This window comes from Anser cygnoides, chromosome Z (genome assembly GCF_040182565.1).
Source record: "Anser cygnoides isolate HZ-2024a breed goose chromosome Z, Taihu_goose_T2T_genome, whole genome shotgun sequence".
NCBI classification, from domain to species: domain Eukaryota; kingdom Metazoa; phylum Chordata; class Aves; order Anseriformes; family Anatidae; genus Anser; species Anser cygnoides.
Window position 1 is genome coordinate 7,017,019 of NC_089912.1, and position 20,143 is coordinate 7,037,161.

The window sequence follows — 20,143 nt, forward strand, 5'->3', positions numbered from 1 at the left end:
AGTGAAGGAAAAACAGCTACCTTTGCTTTAACATAGATAACATTATTTATGCCCCAATTTGCCAAGCTGTACTACGTCATCAAGGCTGGGCTTTTTTTTTCCCCTTTTCTTTTCTTTTCTTTTCTTTTCTTTTCTTTTCTTTTCTTTTCTTTTCTTTTCTTTTCTTTTCTTTTCTTTTCTTTTCTTTTCTTTTCTTTTCTTTTCTTTTCTTTTCTTTTCTTTTCTTTTCTTTTCTTTTCTTTTCTTTTCTTTTCTCTTCTCTTCTCTTCTCTTCTCTTCTCTTCTCTTCTCTTCTTCTCTCTCTTCTCTTCTCTTCTCTTCTCTTCTCTTCTCTTCTCTTCTCTTCTCTTCTCTTCTCTTCTCTTCTCTTCTCTTCTCTTCTCTTCTCTTCTCTTCTCTTCTCTTCTCTTCTCTTCTCTTCTCTTCTCTTCTCTTCTCTTCTCTTCTCTTCTCTTCTCTTCTCTTCTCTTCTCTTCCCTTCCCTTCCCTTCCCTTCTCCTTCCCTTCCCTTCCCTTCCCTTCCCTTCCCTTCCCTTCCCTTCCCTTCCCTTCCCTTCCCTTCCCTTCCCTTCCCTTCCCTTCCCTTCCCTTCCCTTCCCTTCCCTTCCCTTCCCTTCCCTTCCCTTCCCTTCCCTTCCCTTCCCTTCCCTTCCTTCCCTTCCCTTCCCTTCCCTTCCCTTCCCTTCCCTTCCCTTCCCTTCCCTTCCCTTCCCTTCCCTTCCCTTCCCTTCCCTTCCCTTCCCTTCCCTTCCTTCCCTTCCCTTCCCTTCCCTTCCCTTCCCTTCCCTTCCCTTCCCTTCCCTTCCCTTCCCTTCCCTTCCCTTCCCTTCCCTTCCCTTCCTTCCCTTCCCTTCCCTTCCCTTCCCTTCCCTTCCCTTCCCTTCCCTTCCTTCCCTTCCCTTCCCTTCCCTTCCCTTCCCTTCCCTTCCCTTCCCTTCCCTTCCCTTCCCTTCCTTCCCTTCCCTTCCCTTCCCTTCCTTCCCTTCCCTTCCCTTCCCTTCCCTTCCCTTCCCTTCCCTTCCCTTCCCTTCCCTTCCCTTCCCTTCCCTTCCCTTCCCTTCCCTTCCCTTCCCTTTCCTTTCCTTTCATTTCCTTTCCTTTTTAAATAATGGTCACATTTAGAGATAAATCAAATGCAACACCTCTTGTCTGCAGTTTTAAGATGCAAAGTTTCACAGGTATGCCTTACATGCCATTGGATTTAGGGGGTTAGAGCCAAATATTGAGCAGATGTAAGACTTTTTCTGGGGGTTGTTTTTTTCCTGTTGTGAAATGCACGATAATCCAGAGATTTCTGCTGCTAGAGGGACAATTTGGCCCAAGGAGGTGTTTAGAAATTTGAATGCAAAGACTTGGGGCCATCAGTCTCCTGACTTTAGGGTTGTGTGGTGCCAGCAACATGAGCAAGGCATGTTCTGTATTTGGGGTGTAATGAGAGAAGCAGGACTTGTTTCCTGAATTAATAATTTAATTGGAAGTTGGGGGTAAAACAAAAATACAACGGGATCCTGTTAGGTCCAGCTGTTTCCACCCCTGCACACCCGCGTCTTTCACACATCACTTTCTCCCTGTCTGAAAGTGCGTTCTCACCCCCGGAGGTAATGGCAGGGTGGGGGCAAATACGGAGCAGGGGGGCTGGGAGCGAGCAGAGGCAAGTGGTCAGAAGTATCACGTTTCTCAGGGTGTCACACACCCTAAATTCAATGATCCCTTCACGAGGAGCACCACTAACAACTTTTTTTTTTTTTTTTTTTTTTTTTAGCTCGGGACTTGCGTGGTGCCAGAGGCTTTTTTAGGTGCAGATCTGGGAGGGCAGGAGCTAAGGGGTGAGGACGTCGGGGCAGGGACCTGGAGGGACAGGACAGCGTGCTGGGACGCTCTGTCTGTGAGTGAGAGAGTGAGTGAGAGAGAGAGAGAGAGAGAGAGAGAGACCTCGTGTGTGGGTTTGTTTTTTCCTCTCATTCCTGGGGTCTGAATGGAAAGCACGTTGAGCTGTAATTAAGACATCTTGGAGGCGTACTTAACTTATGACGTGTTGCTTTTCTTTTCCTCTCGGTGAGAAAGTGGCTCTCTCTTCCCTGAATCAGGTCCTCTGCCACACAGAGCCACAAAGAGACACTCGGGACACAGGCACACACGCACACGCTAACTTAAGGTGAGCACCACAAACTTCCTCTGCACTTGGCTGTCCTCTCTTTCAAACTGTTGGAGAGTTCTGAGAGCATCTTGACTCGGGAGCTCTGTGCAAGGTAAAGAAACTATCGAACTTTTGGGAAGCTTTTTACTCCTTTATTGCTTTAAGTCGGATGGGGATGCAGTGAGCAACGGCTGTAGCATCAGCTGCGGGGCTGTACTGAAAGGATTTTCAAGCAGTCTAATTTGGCAGCTAAGGTGGGGGGAGAGTGTGGACGACGGATTGAAACTGGCTAAGTTTGATGCATTTAAGTACTCTGTGTTACCAAAGGAGAGATCATGTTGCAACTGCAGATTCAGACTGAAATACAAAAGTTGTATACCTCTGGTCTACAGTTTCCTCCTATGGGATTATACATTTCACAGAGATTTGTCTTTCTTGAAGGACTTCTCCACCCAGTTAGATGCTTTTAGAGGTTTTTAAGACATAAGAAAAGGAGGATGTTAGACTGAGCAAGAATTTCAAGGGCTGGAACTGGATTTCTGTAAAGTACAGACCATCCAGTTGGAAAGAAAAAATATTTTGATAAGATGAAATATATTATATCCTGATGTCATATTTTTTCTGTTTCTCATCAGAGAAAGCCTGAACAGCATTTGGCACAGGTTTCTGTATCATTTCCATCCTCCAAGACAGTTAGATGGCAGAGCATTTTGTATGTGTTAGCTGGTCCATTGCTATGATAACTGTATCATCTTACTGCATGTTTATTTGCTTTTTGATCAAATACCTATAAAGGTGTCATGCAGAATGTTTGCCATAGCAAAACTGCTTGTGTGTAAGGTTTAGATGCAAAGGGTTGGAAAGCATTTGAAAGTTTGAATTGATTGGGGGGTTAATTACTATTTGTGTGTCATTAGTAAGGACAATTAATTACTGCCTGGATCTTTCGGGGGAGAAAATGTTCCCAAATGTTGCTGTGTGATGTCATAAAACTGATATAACTCCTGCAGGAGGCTGTGGGAACCTGGCAATGCATGCAAGAGAATCCTGTGGATTATTGACAGTGATGAGTTTGTATTAATGATTAGCAAGACTTTTAATACCTATGTGGGAAGAATCCCATTGTTTTGTTAGGAAAACGTTGTTAAGAATATGTATGATGTGGCAGTTGAAAACAGAGGTGCAGTGAGTCTGTGTAACTATGGATACACACCCTCTCAATAAACACTTTCTAGAGAGTGAGCATTTCCAGCACGTGGAGAAATGCATCATAAACAGGAAAATTATTATCAGCTCCTATGGAGTGAGAACCAGGAGTCAGCAGTCTCATGCCAAGGAGTGTCATGCAGAATCCTTGTGCTACAAAGAGACAGCTCATGCTTCCTTGGTTTTTCATATCTAATGGAGGCAGATCTTCAACTCCTGTAGAGCATAGCTAAGTGGAGTTGCTCTGAATGCATTAGCTGAGACTCCAATCTGTACATACTTACCTGTATTAAAGTTATCAACAAGCAAAGAGGGGAAATGGAAAAAAATTTAAAAAAAAAAGCAGGAAGGAACAGAAAGAAAGAAAAAAGATTAATTTGTGATACTTTTGAACACAGCAGTTAAAGCAAAAGGGGAAAAATAATTTTGGAGAGAGCAGCTTTTTCAAGTTGAATAATAAAAATGTCGAGGTAATAATCAAGACACTCCTGATATGTTCTGAAAATGTGCCAAAATGCTTGTCTTCCTAATAAGATCCCTGAATCTCTAAGCAGATGCTAATGGGGAAGAGAAAAAAAAAATCCATGTCATTATGAGGAAAAGTATTATCTATAGCAATGTCCTATTCAGAGACATGACTGACAGTGTAATTCACAGCAAAGCATCCTTTCATTATAAACCTAACAGGTTCAGTTTCCTCTCATTTTCAGCCAGAATGGTTAAAACAACTAGCAACTTCTAAATAACATAACATAACATAATATAACAAACATAACATAACATAGCATAACATATGTAGTAGTACAGAGGCTTGAGGTTGTGTGAGAGAGGTTTCAGAAAAGAGTGTCACGTTCCTATGGCATGCTGCAGCGCACCTTTGTATTTACAATTTGTGACAGGGTAAGAAAATGATTTTCTACTGCATTGAAAGCTCCCCAGACTCTCTGATTTTATTCTGAAATGTGACTAAATGAAATGTCATTGTCCACTGTCGGTCACAGTCTGGAACCAAAGAACTGGTATTGATATTTACTTAATCAAGGCACTTAACCTCCTGGCCTCCCAATAAAAATCAGGAAATAATATTGACCAAGCTTAAAAAGTTCTTTGAGATCTTCAAAGGAAGAGTGAGTTTGTAATTGTTTATATTTAAATGTACTGAAAGTTTTCCAATTCAGTGCAAGGATTAAAGAGTGAGACTTGAAATTAGTATTTTCAGCTTTTCATATGCCTTTGCACTAAAGTAGTGGTTAAGCTACTCTTGGAAGTTGGAATACTTTGCATTTCTATGTTTCATTGTAAACCTGACAGTGTATTTCACTACTTAAAACTCCCTGAAAATGAACAGTACTTTTTTTTTTCTTTTTTTTTTTTTGGGGGGGGGGGGGGGGAATCATTTTCATATCACAAGCTGCTTCTGTTGCTTGTGAGGAAGCATTAGACATTCTGTCTCTGCTGTTAGTAACTGTAGCATACAGTACTTCACTTGAACACTTGAAAAGGTAGCTTGTAATACGTAGGTAACAAAATGTTCTTTGGGGTAAAAATAAAAAAATAAGTCTGAATATACTTAGGATTTCAATCAATAGCGTTTAAGGAGGATTAGAGGAAACAGCTGGCTAAACAAATATTAGGTGTAGAGTGGATGCGGTGGTATAAATTAATAATGCAGTTCTTTATCTGCTCTATGAATGGGAGGTTTTGTGGAGATAAGATGACCTAAACACGGTCACTGTCTGCCACCTACTGGATATTGCGAATACTCTTCCCAAATAATTTTATTTAATTCTGAAACTCTGTAGCTAGTCCAGGTGCAATTTAACTCGAAGTAGTTAGTTTTATTCGTTTTTACCATTAAAAACCATAAGTTTTTTTTTTTTTTAATATATTTGTAAGGGAGGTTCTTTCTGCTTTTTTTAAATGCATATTAGATCTGCTAAAACCCAGTTCAGCTTTTATTTAACATAATTTGTCACTAATATCTGTTTACAAGGGGTTGTTAAATCATTCAGCAACAAATTAACAATTAGCCTGAAATACTGAGCTGTTACTGAAGAAAGTAAATAGATTGTTTTTGCACAAATATTGTGGCAGAAGAATCTATGTTTTGCAGTAAGAACTTCAAAACTCCTTCCAAAAGTCCTTTAGCATGTAGGATGTGCTGTTGTTAAGCCCCCTTTTGTTTTGTCACAGGATATTTTGTCAAGAATAGATATGGAAAAATAAAATGTCAAATTATTTCTGATGGCTGATGAAAGGTTATAAACCCTCTTCATCTTCTTTTTTTTATGCATGTCATCTACCTCCACCTATTTCAGACCTCTCTGACACTTATCTCTTGGACTATCCTTTCTCTTCCTTAGAGAAAGGAAAGTTGCTTTCTGGTGCACTGCGCTGTTTATTCAGTAGTAGATGTTCAGGTGCTGTCAATTCTCATAGCTCTAAAGAATCCAATGAAACGACATGATTTTAAGCAGACATACATAGGTCTGAATGTATTTTGTAACTGTTCATGCTCTGTGACCAGCTTACCTGCTCCCTCCTCATATGCTTTTTTGAAACTTCACCAGCATCACAGCTCCCACTGCAGTCATCTCCTAGGCACCTAAAACAGCTACAGATATGTGGTTCTGGTGCTACATTATTTAAGTGCCACAATAGCTACTTCACTGTAGACATTAAAATACTTGGCAAAATCAAGCTCCCTGTGCTTCACTCTCTGCTTATTTTCATCACTGTCTGAACAGTAAATCAAATGGCAACACCACACTCAGCAGAACAAACAATTTCCATGTTCTTCTCATTCATTTAGCTTTGAAAGTGCACTTTTGTTGTTGTTTGTTTCCTTTTAATTAGTACTACAGAGTGGAAATCTTGAACATGATCAATGGCTGTGAAAACAAACATTTAAAAGACGCATTAAGAAATCTCGGAGCTATACTCTGTCTGAAGACTCCACTGACTACTTCAAAAACGTTTCTCAGGAGTTACACGAGATATTACCTTAGGAGGTTGTTAGCATGATGCGTGAGTTAATGGCTAAAGTGAGCAGGAACTCTACCTTTCCACTCGTCAGGCGAAGCTTACAAATGAACGGAAGGTAAAATTCCACAGCAGCAAATAGGCTAATTGATTTGATGTGATGCTTCATAGGGTAGCTACCTTTTGTTTTAAACCTGCCTGACATGGTACTGTGAATCACAGGAGCTGCTGAGGGGAAACAAGCCCAAATAGTATTGCTGTGAGCCTCTGTAAAGCTGCAGAGTCTCTCCCAGAACAACGCTTTCCACTAGATCCACCAGCACACAGAGTCACTGCCATTTCCCAGAGCAGGGCACATCAGATGTTATAGCAGAATCTACATCATTAATTGTCTGGCATAACAGAAATGAAGTCATGACACCAGAAGAAAGTGGTTGGATAGATGTCTCTTGCCTCAAAAAATGTCGTCTTGGCATTTGTCTAGTACCAGAAGACCATTATCTTGAGACAGCTTTCCATTAACAAATTTTTCTAATTACTTTAAATGCTTACAGTCTACAAGGAACATATGGGCAATGGAGACAGGTTAGATATGAAATGTGTTTGACAGAAATCTAAGTAGCAGAAAACAAGTGCTTCAAAATATTCCTGAGGGAAAAGAAGGAAGAGTTACTTAGAGTAGTTCAGATTTGGGTTTAATCACTTTTGGTCTGTACTTTCACAAGTAGATGTTTTAAGTTTTTTGTTCTGTTGTTGTTTGTTTTTGTTTTGTTGTTATGGCATATCGCGTTAATTTAAACTGCTTATGTCATGGTAGCTGACATAAGGTATCATTTTTTTGGAGCCTGATCATTGAAAATCCATGATGTTAAATGGCAGACTGCTGTTGATTTGTAGTATTTAGCATACAGGCTATTACCCTCCATTGTTTTAAAACTGGTGATTCATTGTTCCGCTAGTTAGTGGCTATCAGTGCTTGGCACTTGTGTTTTAGAAGATCATATACACAAGCCATAGTACAATACCACTTTGCTGTTAGATTCTGATCCAGCAAAACAATATATAAGCTACTTTACTTACATTAGTAATTCACTGAAATCAGCAGAAACTTGCTCAGTGAATAAAACTATTCATGTATTTCCAGAATGGCATCCATAATTTCTCACACAGATGGTTAAAAAGCAGTATAGAAAATCCTAGCCTGAAAATGTATTTATTATAGACATAAGTCTCTCACTGATGTCAGTAGAGTGTTTGTTTAAGTAAAATAGAGCACATTTTAAAACAGTGGAGAAATCAAGACCTGCACCTGTGGCATCTCTGTGTTGAGGATGTGCAAGTTTAATGTAGGAAAAGACTTTTCATTGCTAAAATAACTTCCCAAACTCTCTATTTGGAACTGGATGACTGTTCATCTATTTATTAGTATTTAAGAAAGTACATGCTACACCCAAAAATATCTATGCAGGTTGTTTTTTTCCATAAACATATTTTCAAACAGAAGAAAAACCCAACTCTGAGTCATATACAAAAATACTGACTATACCAGGAAAAGCACATTGCAAATTTTCCTGTTTTGTAATACTGGTGAAAACATTATAGTGTTGGTCCCAACCAAGAGATTTACAAGAAGTGTGTCAGAGAAAAAATAAAGTTACAGGAGGTGCAGTAGTTGGTTGTTTTATTGAAATGGCAGTGATGTTTGTGTGTTGCAAATACATCAGGCCATAATGGTGCTGCCACCTTCTGATATGCACTGCTTATTGCCTGAGGTAATTTGCTCCCGTTTTCCCACACCCAAGATGCTGTACATGTAGTAATGAAATTCCATGGTTTTAATTTCATGCATAATACAAACTAATGAATGTATTTTTCATTTTCAGCTAAAATATGTTTCAGGATTTCCAGATGTCTGAAACAAAATGTCAAATTTTGCCAAGTTTTTGTAACTTGTTTCTTTAATAGCTTTGATTATATAGTTCTGAAATAGGTGTAGAAAGTAAGATTCAGCTTTTGCTAGGAAGTCAAACAGGCAGGCAGATTTTTGTTGTTGCTGTGGAGACCTTGAATTATGTAGTTTATTTATTTATTTATTTATTTATTTTTAATTAGAACACATTTTCAGTAGTTCACCTGGCTACTGAAATAAAAGTTTAGTTTGTGAAGTGACTGTGTATTTATCTGGTAGTGCATGTGGTTGGATGTCTGGTCACATACGTCATACTGCATTTGGGGGACTAAATAGTCATCTCTGGGAGACAGGAACTGGTAGAACACTAAAGATGCTGATGTTGCAAACATTTTCCATATTTTGCCCAGCTAAAACAGTGACTAAAGAGTATGATAATCCGGCTATTATAACTGATAAACATAACCAGAGAGTACTATGATTTTACTCTTAAATATTGAATAACATTTGTGATAAAGCATTGTAATATGGCTGCAGACCTATTTTCTGAAAAGTAGTTAGAAATGAAAAGAAAAAGGCACAGAAACCAACAGATTAGCTTTAGCTTTTGTTAAAGACTAGAAACACCTCTGAATGCCAGGGCAAGAAACACCACATTCAGAGTCATTCACCAAGTGGCTATTGCCCAGCATGGCAGGGGTGATGTGTCCCCTTATGCCCCACACATATGGGTGGACATAGTAGAAGATGGGTAGAAACACTTGGATGCTGCAGGGGTTATGTGTCTTTCAGCACAGTTCCTTTGAGCCTGTAAATCATGTGCCAGAGAAAAAACAGTTGCACTCCAGATGTGTGACATGCTGGTCCCATTCTAATAATGTAACATATAAAAAGTAGAGAAGAACAAGCAGAAGCTGAATGTATGTACAGGAGCAAAAAGTGCAGTGCAATTATAAAAAATAAAATAAATAAATCACACAACACAATGATGACTCCTGGGTAATCTAGCAGGAAAAAAAATGTAATTTTAAATCAAGAATCTCTCAGAGTAGATCAAAAGCATAAAAAAACATTTGTTGATGTGCCTGGGTGGTTCTCTTTAATATCAATGTCTGGTCGTTCAGACAATGGATGGGTTGTTGCATCTAGTTTCCAGACATTTCTTTCTGTTAACCCCATGAGCAGCTAAGACAAGCATAGAGCTATTAGATTTTTCAAAAAGCAAGCTCCATATCTGACTGCATCTGTGTTTTAATTTATGTTCCACTCTGATCAAATCAGACAACAAGAAAAATTTTCAAGTCCAATAGGGCACTCCCCAGTAGGATGCGAGAATGATAGTGGCATGTATGACATCTACATGAAGAAGCTAGGAAGGTGTTGTCTTGATAGAACTTGTGTAGCATGTTTTCAAAACTGGTTAGGAAATCCATAGCTCAACGTAAAAACAGAAGCACATCTAAAATGAGATTTTGCCAGAGCTAGTCAAATTTGGTACTCTTTTGTATTTTTGTTAGCAACCTGGACAATGGAATAGAAAAGATGCTTAAGTTTTTAGACAACATAAAACTGGGAGACCTTACTGTATTTTGGAAGCTATGCTTTGAAGTTAACATGTTCTTGCCAAACTGGAGAAAACAAAACCAAAAACCTTTTCAATAAATACTGTATGGTAAACTGAGGCAGAAAGAAAACAATGTACAAGGCTCAGTAAAGCTTTAGGTCTCATTTGAGCTTGTTCATACAGGCACAGTATTGTCAGAGCTGTAGAGACCAGCTAAAGAAAGTCCTAAGGTAAATAAAAATTACAAACTTGATAGTTTAGGGAAAAAACAAACAAACAAACAAACAAACAAAGACTTGGAATAAATAACTAAAAATCTGCAACTATTGAAGCCTAGACTAAAAGTGAATGCACTGAAGAAGAGCCTTCAGAAGTCGTTAAATCATAAGAAGGTGCTGAACAGTCTGTTTTCCATGCCTATAGCAGAGAAAAGTAATGGGTGCATATTGCAAGAAGAAAGGCCAGGGAAAGAGATCTCTGAAAGTAAAGATGAGAAAGCTCAGGCATAAGTTATCTGGGAACCCTGTGAAGTCTGTGCTGTTTCAGTTTTCAGTAGCAGGTTGGACAAAATGGATAGAAGGTTGAAGGAAGTGCCTCCCTGTTGTTCTCTGTTGGACAACTTCTCTACTAATCGACTGAAAGACAGTTTTACTTGGGAGAAATATTTTTGAAAGTTATGTGTTGGTTCAGCATCTGAACTTGCAAAAGAATATTTAACAAAATTGAAAGAGGTTAATGAGTTTTAATAGTTTGTGGCTCATGAAGAGATCAATTTGTCCTTAAATGTAGTGGAGACAAAAGAAGACATCCTCACCAGTGCATATCACAGTACTTTGGGTATCAAGCTGATAAAACTTTTAGATTTACTGTGTTTCAAGAAGTGTCAAACAGCAAAAAATATGCAAAGAATTATGAGATAAAGTCACTTGGATGGCACATAGTCAAGAAATAAAGGTTGCCTATCAGAAAATTAAAGCTACCACATTTATGGAAAACACTGTAAATGTCAAGAAAAAGTACAAGCATATATTTCCAGAGCAGAAGACGTAGATCCTGTCAAATCATGTTGTGAGGGCAACTTATTTTTGTCACATTTGGTGATTGATGCAGATTCTATTACTTTGTCTGAAGAATGTTGTTTCAGGAATGCACCATTACTGAATTATTGCAATTCATTTGTTTGGACTTCAGCCTTCTCCTGATGTCATATTGGGAAAATACGACTTTATTTCTAGCTGATTATGAGTTTGAGCAAATCTATATTTATTTCTGTGACTCACAGTGTTCAAAATAGTCATCTCAGAAAACAACCTTCATTCTGCAGACAGTGATATTCATTGATTCATTTTTATTTATTTTTTATTACTCCAGAAACTGCCATTGAACTATGATTTACAGCTTTTATGCATTTTTTTTTTATTGGTGCCAACTGCCCAGTTTATATTGAGTTTCTCACATGAAAGTTAAATAGAATCTTACAGATGTGGTGTTATAATGGGGCCAACATGTTGGAGGGCACCCTATCAAATATATCTAAAGAGAAGATTAGGGTCTCCAATGGACCATCTTTGGAGTTCCTTTGACACCAGACAATTTAACATATTTCTTATATCAGGCTTGAATATTCCTTAAACTGTGACCCAATGTCATTAGAAATTGAGGATCAATAGACTTAGTTCAATAAATGTTGGCTTTTTGTCTTCTAAGCCCACACGAATGCCACCTTTGGCAATGGCCTTTTTGGCAATGGAGTCCCAGTCCCATTGTGTCTGCTTCAAGGGAATTTATAGATAGTCTTTGTAGTCCATAAGAGAAGCAGAAGCAAGAATATGCTTCTTTTGCAGTTAAAGTTTGGCAAATTCAGTTACTGTGCAATGTGCAAATAAGTATGAACAAAAGGACAAATTAAAGACTGTTAGTCAACAGCTACAACTCAGGATGCACATCTTCTTTTTAGAAAGGGACACTGTCTTGCAAACTTGAAAAAATAAATAAATTAAAAGGCAGTTCTGGTTCTTTATGGGTCCATAAGCTCTTCCCAGACTTTAGTAAGGAAAACGTAGCACTAAGAAAATCTACATGGTTTTACATCAAGGAGAATTTGGTTCATATTTCCCTGTCATGGAAGCTTAAACATGGCAGGTCACTAGAAAGCACAACAGAAAATTCTGGCAAATCTCATAATATTTTATGGGTTTGTTTTAATAGATCATCAGCTTTAAAGTCATCATATTAGGTAAGAGTCTTGATTTATACTAAGAAAACCCTCTTTGGCTTTTGTGCTTACAATGGCAAACTTGAATATATCAACTGCAGAAGTAAATTAGTGAGTCCTAACCACATGGTTCAGTCTAAGAATACTTTTTATCTCTTGGCTCAATAAGGCTAAAAGGGGCATTCTCATCTCAGTAGTGCCCAATGACAGCAACAGGAGGCAATGGGCCCACAGTAACATATAAGAAATTCTGCTTAAACATGAGAAAGACTTTGAGATTAAATGAACACTGGAACAGGTTCAGGTTACCTAGAGAGGTTATGGTGTCTCCATTCTTGGAGAGATTGGACTGAGGTATTGGACTGGACAGTTTCCAGAGGCCCCAGCTATTCTGTGATAACGTGATTTGTACTTTTACACTCAAACTCATATTTGCTTCTGTATCATGTGTACTCATGGTATTGAAGAGATGAGAGTCTTTACCAAAAATGAGCTATGGGTTCTTTCATGGCTGTTTAGATATACAAAAACCCAAGAATAAAGGAGGACAAGATACTACAAAATGATGCCAAACTTCCACTCTAACAGCATTTTCAGGTGTTATTCAGGAAAGAGGAAGAAAGGCAAACATAAAGAGAAAGAACAAGTAAAAGAATCCAAAAAAATGCAATATTGCTTTTCCTCAAAGAATAGAGGGATGTGAAGAGGAAGCTCTCCCCTTCTGAGCACGTTAGCTACTGCTGTCAAATGCTGAACAACCCTGTTTAATTTGTGTTTAGCTGAATCTAGAGAAGGAAGCAAAGAAAGGCAACATACAGAAAACATGATGCTTATTTGCATTATGTTCCTCAGCTGACTCTTCAATTTCCTATCATGCAGGCCTTAATTGCTCTTGGATTTGACCTTTAATGCAATTCTCTAGCATTAAACTGATCAGCATCTCTAGATTGACTCAGGAAGCTATGGGTACTTAATGGCTGATTCAGCGCTCAAAGAGCCTTTTGAAGTGTTATCTTTAATCTCAAAATGACTTCGAATATATTCAAGTAGTGTATTGCTTGGATAGTGAGGAATGAACCAGTAGATTTGTCCATGACTCTGACCTTTGCTTTCTTCCTCCTGAAATAAAATAACAGAAGAGGATAGCTGAAGGTTCACAGGCACAAAATAGACCATTTGGGATAAATTTGTGCCTGCTGTGTCTTTCTAATATAGTTAATCATTTCACTCTTACAGGAATTATAGTATGATTACTAGTCAGGCAACTTTGCTGACAATCTGAAGACCAGCACCTTACTGCTTACATCTCCCTGCCACTGACACTGGGAATTTCTCGGTGCTCAATGGAGTGCCCACGGAGGACTTACAGGAAATCATTATCTTAACTCCTTGCTGTGTAAGGGAGAACTGTGGTTGCTGTACTAGCAGTGAGAATGTGACACAGTATCAATTTCAGATTGGGGCATCCAAAAACAGATATTAATTGTCACCTTTGAATTATTTATTATTTGCAATGGGCAAGAAAGAATTACTGGGTAGTTAAGACTTTTTACTGTAAAGATATTTTACTGCCGCTTGACAAACATAGTTTCATTTCCTGCTCATTTAAATTACTTTGTGACCTTGAATAAGTTGGGATCTTCTTAGCACTTCATTTCTCTGTCTATAAAAATGGAATGGTAAAGCTTACTTTTTTCACAGGGATATTTTGAATTCATGTGGGTAACCTGATTGGTTTATCTGGTAGTGGTATAGAGCCACCTACAAAACGTGACTGTGCAACCAGTTCAGTCAAGCAAGGCATATTGCTGCATCAGGCTCAGTGCTGTCTGATTTCTTCTTTTGACAGTATCACAGAAAGTATATATATGCCTTCATGCAAGCCAGCCTAATCCTGGACATCACCAGTGGTTTGGGGTGGAACTGTAATGAAGGAACAGCAGAGAAAGTGCATGGAGAGTACATAACGTCATGAATTGTTGCTCAGTTGATACCACACCGTAAATTCATGGTTCCAAAGGGGTTTATGAGTCTTTGTGCAACACTGAATGATAGCAAGCTACTAACTGAGCCCAAAGCAGCAATTTCTCTAGAAGCTGGAATAGTTCTCAGCACTGATATTGCTTGGGGCTGCCATCTTCTCCAGTTCCGCAGATAGCTATTATTCCAAATAAAGAAGAGATGGCTGCATATTAAAGACTACAAGAAAGTAAGGACATGAAAATGGGAATGTAGGTACAGAAAAGAATTTAGACAGACTGGCAGCAGGGGGAATTACACAATTAAAAAAAAAAAAAAAGTCATCTTCTTTGCTTTGCTTCTAGGCATTTAGCTTTGCTTCTAGAAAAAAAAAAATGTAACAGCTAAACAGAGATATGGGAAGGGAAGGGAAGGGAAGGGAAGGGAAGGGAAGGGAAGGGAAGGGAAGGGAAGGGAAGGGAAGGGAAGGGAAGGGAAGGGAAGGGAAGGGAAGGGAAGGGAAGGGAAGGGAAGGGAAGGGAAGGGAAGGGAAGGGAAGGGGGAAGGGAAGGGAAGGGAAGGGAAGGGAAGGGAAGGGAAGGGAAGGGAAGGGAAGGGAAGGGAAGGGAAGGGAAGGGAAGGGAAGGGAAGGGAAGGGAAGGGAAGGGAAGGGAAGGGAAGGGAAGGGAAGGGAAGGGAAGGGAAGGGAAGGGAAGGGAAGGGAAGGGAAGGGAAGGGAAGGGAAGGGAAGGGAAGGGAAGGGAAGGGAAGGGAAGGGAAGGGAAGGAAGGGAAGGGAAGGGAAGGGAAGGGAAGGGAAGGGAAGGGAAGGGAAGGGAAGGGAAGGGAAGGGAAGGGAAGGGAAGGGAAGGGAAGGGAAGAAGGGAAGGGAAGGGAAGGGAAGGGAAGGGAAAAAGAAACTCAACGAAACAACCAACCAAAGAAAAAAACAACTGAACAACAACAACAAAATTCATCCAGCTAGTCTCATGTTGGACTTGATGATCTTATGGGTCTTTTCCAACCTAAAGGATTATATGATTCCATGTAAATCTATATGCATTTTAGTGATCAAAGTTAAAACTGTAAAAATGTGTAGTAATAAGAATTATATGCTGCCAAATATGGATATTTGTGCAGCTTTTTCAGTGCAAGGGAACCCCCATTATTTACCTTAAGATAAATTTTCTTCATTTTGGAAAGATATAAACATCTACACAAAGTAGAATGCAACTAAAAATCTAGTCAAGGTGCTTTGAGCAATGAGATTATTGTTCCACGTAAAGAAGGCAAAAAAGGCACTTCTGGCTCATACTTTGTTGAAGCCAGCCATGCAACTTTCCATTGTTTACTTTTCTAAAGGTTAATACAGTGTCCTGAAAAACGTTAAATAATTACAGTAAAGATTGCATATGTTAATGTCTTCTGGCTCATTGACTCACAGACCAATAATATTCCTTTTTACTATATGAATTCATCTTTCCTTTAAAGTATATGTATCTTCTGGAACGATTAATTTGTAAATTCATAGACTGAATGGGAATAAATTTTTGCTATTCCTTACTGCATATTCAGAGCAGGTAAAATTATTCCATTTGCTGGCCATAAACATCATCTGTCATGTCAGTGTATTGTATTCAGTGCTAGCACCTTAGGTTAGATGATATATTGCTATTATCTTAACAGTTTTATTCTTGCAAGTGCTGAAGTAAGGACTGAGTTACCAGAACACATGATCTTCTCTGTTAAAGCATCAAAGAGTGGCTAATTGTGGTTGCAGCCCAGAAAGCCAACCATACCCTGGGCTGCACCAACAGCAGCGTGGGCAGCAGGGCGAGGGAGGGGATTGTCCCCCTTTGCCCTGCTCTCGTGGGACCCCACCTGGAGCCCTGCACTCAGCTCAGGGGCCCCTAGCAAAGGAAGGACAGAGGCCTGATAGAGCAAGTCCAGAGTAAGGCCATGAGGATGATCAGAGGACTGGAGCACCTCTCTTTGAGAAGACACGCTAAGGGAGTTGGGGTTGTTCAGACTTGAGAAGAGAATGCTCTGGGGAAACCTCATAGTGGCCTTCTAGTGCCTAAAGTGGGCTGCAGGGAAGCTGGGGAGGGACTCTATGTCAGGGGGTGTAGGGATAGGACAAGGGGGAATGGCTTTGAACTAAAAGAGGGGAGATTTACATTAGATGTTAGGAGGATATTCTTCCCTCAGAGGGCGGTGAGGCCCAGGCCCAGGCTGCCCAGAGGAGCTGGGGCTGCCCCATCCCTGGCAGTGCCCAAGGCCAGGCTGGATGGGGCTGGGGGCAGCCTGGGCTGCTGGCAGGTGTCCCTGCCCATGGCAGGGCATTGGAACCAGATGATCTTTAAGGTCCCTTCCAACCCAAACCATTCTGTGATTGTGTGATTCTGTAATTTTAAACTGAGTATTTAAATGGGCCAGAAGATGTAAGGGATTTTATACAATTTAAGTTATATGTAATAACCTATTATACCAGGTTGTTGGGTTTTAGCATCTGTGGGAGGACGTTTATGACCTTGGGGTTTCAGGAAAGCCAAGATGGACTGTCCCCGCTGTGGGCAGATATAATGCACACCATAGCAGATTCAGGCAGGAACCACTGAGCTGCTTAGCACAAGCTCACATTGTAGAGGTTTTCTTCACTACTATGAAAATAATACTTAGGTCTTAAAAATCTCTTTTCATTGCTACATCTTAAATGGCATTACAAAGATGGCAAGCAGCATTAACTCATATTGCAAAAGTGGAGAGGAAGTTAAAATGATTTTTGTATTTTTTTTTAATTATTTTTAAATAAAAACTTACGTTCTGGAACACAGCAGTTTTGAAGGAACGGGGAATCATATGGCTTTTTCTTGGCTGTACATCTCCAGTGTGCAGAGAATCCTGAATACTTTAATACATACAGATGGCAACAATCTCCCTTTATAGCATCTGTGCAATGACTGCATCCTGTATACTGCTTAGAGATACTGTACAGAGCCACTGTGAGACAACATGTAACAGACCAGCAAGGATTGCTTTGCCAAAAAACAGTTTCGGGTCATGATACCACCTCAGCCAACTTGCACTGCTGAAAATGTTTAGTGAATTTATATTATACCACTGCAGTAAGCTGAGGATGACTTGTGAAACCGATAACCTTTGCTTCACTGACCAATAAGTAGAGGCAATGTTGCTTAACTATTCCTCTTGCATGCTAAAAAACAAACAATATTTTTCTTTGACAATATCCACTGCTCTGTTTTGCCGGGCCCCAAAAGTTAGATCCCTTTTGCTTTTTTCTGATGGCCAACAAAGTGGAATCTGTGCCTACGTATATACTACTGCCTTTTTCTTCGTACATGTAAAATATTGAAAACTAGCAGTCTCAAATACTTTGATACAAGTTAGGAAGATTTACTTTAGGTTGCTTTTTATTGATGGTGGTTTAGGGGTGATTTTTTTCAGGTAGCTCTTTTTTTTTTTTTTTCTCCAGGTAGTAGTGTTGTTCTGTATGTTTTAGAACATCCAGAGGATCTATTTCTAAATACTCTAGGCAATTATACATAGTTAGATTTTCTTCTCTGTTTTCTTACCAAGTAAACACAAGAAAGGAGAGTGCTTAAGCTGGAGGTGTGCATGCAGGTGGAAGCACACTGGAAAATGGTTACGAGATTGCGTTAGGAGAAAGAAAGGTTTTGAGAAGAAAGGTAAAAAAAAATACTTTGAATAAAATCACAATTGGCAGACAAAGTGGAGGTGCTTAACAGCAAAAAGTGTACAGAGGGAGCACAAGGAGGCTGGATATTAAGTTTATGGATACTGGATCGCAGACCTGGATTTTCTCATGGGATTTACTGCTGGTTATGCCGTGGTACAACAAGAAACTGCACTGTATTTGTCATTGAACAGAAAGTGTAAGGCCTTTCACTGCAGACACATCTTTTGTTTCCTGCCTGAAGAACATTATTTATAGCTTTTCTTATGAAATTTTATTGAAAGGTAAAGAAATAGTAAATAAATGATAGAAGAGATGAAGAATTATAAAGAAACAAATCAGCTAAAGTCCAAATATTCTTTCTGAATTCAGGGCACACAATGAAAGTCTATGTTGTAGTCAAGGTGCTATTTATAGCTTGTACATTCAAAGTTTACACTAGAAATGAGTTTATAATGGAAAGTATGCTGGTTTATGAGTGTGCCAGTGTCATTTTTCCAACAAAATCTAATTTGAGACATTTAAACAGAGGTGTTTGCAGTACAGGACTGGTGTTGAAGGCTTTTTTTCTTTTATTATAACCAATTTAAAATCCTTAATAAAATATGTGTGCCAGTCCTTTTATAGTAAAAATTAAGGGAATTTCTCAGCTCTTAAATAGCATCTAGCTTTACGGCCTTTGATGTCCCAGTTGTGAAATAAAGGTCACCCACATACTCATGTAGTAACTCTAAGAAATGGTGCACAACCACAGCAGACTTGCAGTTCTTTTTCTGTAGTCCTTCCTGCAGCCGAAGTCTAGTTATACAGCCTGCTCTGCTCACTGTAGCATCAATGCATTGCGAGCTGCATTACAACTGAAGAAGAGCTCAGGTGTTCCCTTGGGTCACCAGTGTAAAGCCTAGCTATAACTCAAGTCCCAAGCAGATGCTCAGCCAAAAAACGTTCCTCTCCTGTCCCCCAGCTCCTCACCCACACTCCTGGTGCTGGGAAAAACTTTTGTTACTGCAGTTGCTCTCCCCTTCCCACAGAAGAGAAAGTATCACATTTCTTAAATCGTTTTTCCCTGCAGCACAACTGAGACACTGTGACTCCTTGAGAGTAAAAATGCCTCTGGCATGTGCTGGCAGGAATTGTTCCATCCTGGCACCACAGAGATCAGAGCTGAATGCCACAAGTTCGTCTGTAAGTGCAAGGAAAACGGCCCTTGCTCTACATTTATACAAAACAGACCCATGCCTGCACCTCAAAAGATGTCATGTAAATTTCAGATGAAAATAACAGTGTTCAAAGCAATCTATTACTGCCATGTTAGAGGTGCAAAATTTTTCTTCATTAAATGCAGGCTTTATATGTATGCTCTTTTGTCTATGTCAGATTTAATTAGAGCAATGACCTGATTTCTTAGAAATAGATTTCTACTGTCTACAGCATTTCTAGTGAAGCTAGGTTATTAAAAAGCTCATTTATTATATTTATGCTTTTTCAGAAAAATTCATTATGATACTCATGGAAGTATTTTTAATGGAGTATACATTCCTCAAATTGACCAAAAGACAAGGTGATTTTTTAAGATTATTATAATGTGTCAGCCAATCAAACCATCCTTTTTTTTTTTTTTTTAAATTTGCTAATTTCAGTGAAATTTCTTTACTATTATTTGCTGTAATACTAGGTATGTCCCCTAATATGATAAACTCTCCTCATCGTGGAATAACCTATTTTAGAAGCAAATTAACCATTATACAAGCATGAAGGGGAGTGGGGGTGGAAGTTGCATCTGGGACCTCTCAAGTCCATCCACTGAGTTTCTGATCCCAGAAAGCAGCAAATTATTAATAGTATGTGGCTAGGGAATCCATAGTAACTGTGTAAGTAGTGTTTTTTTCTTTTTTTTTCAGAGCAGGCAAATAGGCAAATGTGTTTTAATGCTTCAGGAGTAAAAATGGAAGACAGAAATTATTTTATTGCAGATCTTGTGTTTGGTAATTTTTCTCCTTGTCTTGTGTGGACATCTCTAGAGAGAGGATGACAGAACTCTTGCATGCTGGTTTATCTTACCAGCTTTTATTCATGAAATCATGTCGGACAACGTGTATCTTGTTCTCTCAAAGCAAATGCAATGTCCATAATTTGTGTCTGTGTACAAGTGTACATACGATGGGGGACCTGGGATGGGCTTCACCTTTTCCACTGTTGTGGAAGGCAGAGCTCCAGCCCTCCTGCTCCCAGCAGCAGCCGGAGAGGTAGCCCCGGTGGAAGGAGCAGTGGCAAGCTGCTGGGCTGGCTGAGGCGTCCAAACCATCTGCAGGGCTGCCGAGGGAAGAGGAGAGCAGGTCTGCAGCTGCTCGTGTGGTGTGTACCACTGATGCAGTTGCACAAGTGAGAGAAACCTCTGCTTTCATAACAGTTTACTTTGCTCACCAAGCTGCCACCAGTTATGCTTTTTTTTTTTGT

At 39.4% G+C, this 20,143-nt stretch overlaps 1 protein-coding gene across 5 annotated transcripts in view; it reads left to right on the top strand.

Annotated features, from left to right (window-relative positions):
- Window positions 1-1,163: 1,163 nt before the first annotated feature.
- The window catches only part of HAPLN1 (hyaluronan and proteoglycan link protein 1), a 63,749-nt gene continuing 44,769 nt past the window's right edge, over window positions 1,164-20,143 (top strand). The window contains exons 1-2 of one of the 5 annotated variants that reach the window (XM_066988205.1): window positions 1,164-1,885; window positions 2,065-2,155. The gene's annotated coding sequence lies outside the window, so the exon portion shown is untranslated. Of the gene's footprint in view, window positions 1,886-1,915; window positions 2,250-20,143 lie in introns of those variants that run through there. The other 4 variants (XM_066988206.1, XM_066988207.1, XM_013191771.3 and 1 more) reach the window with 4 other exon arrangements.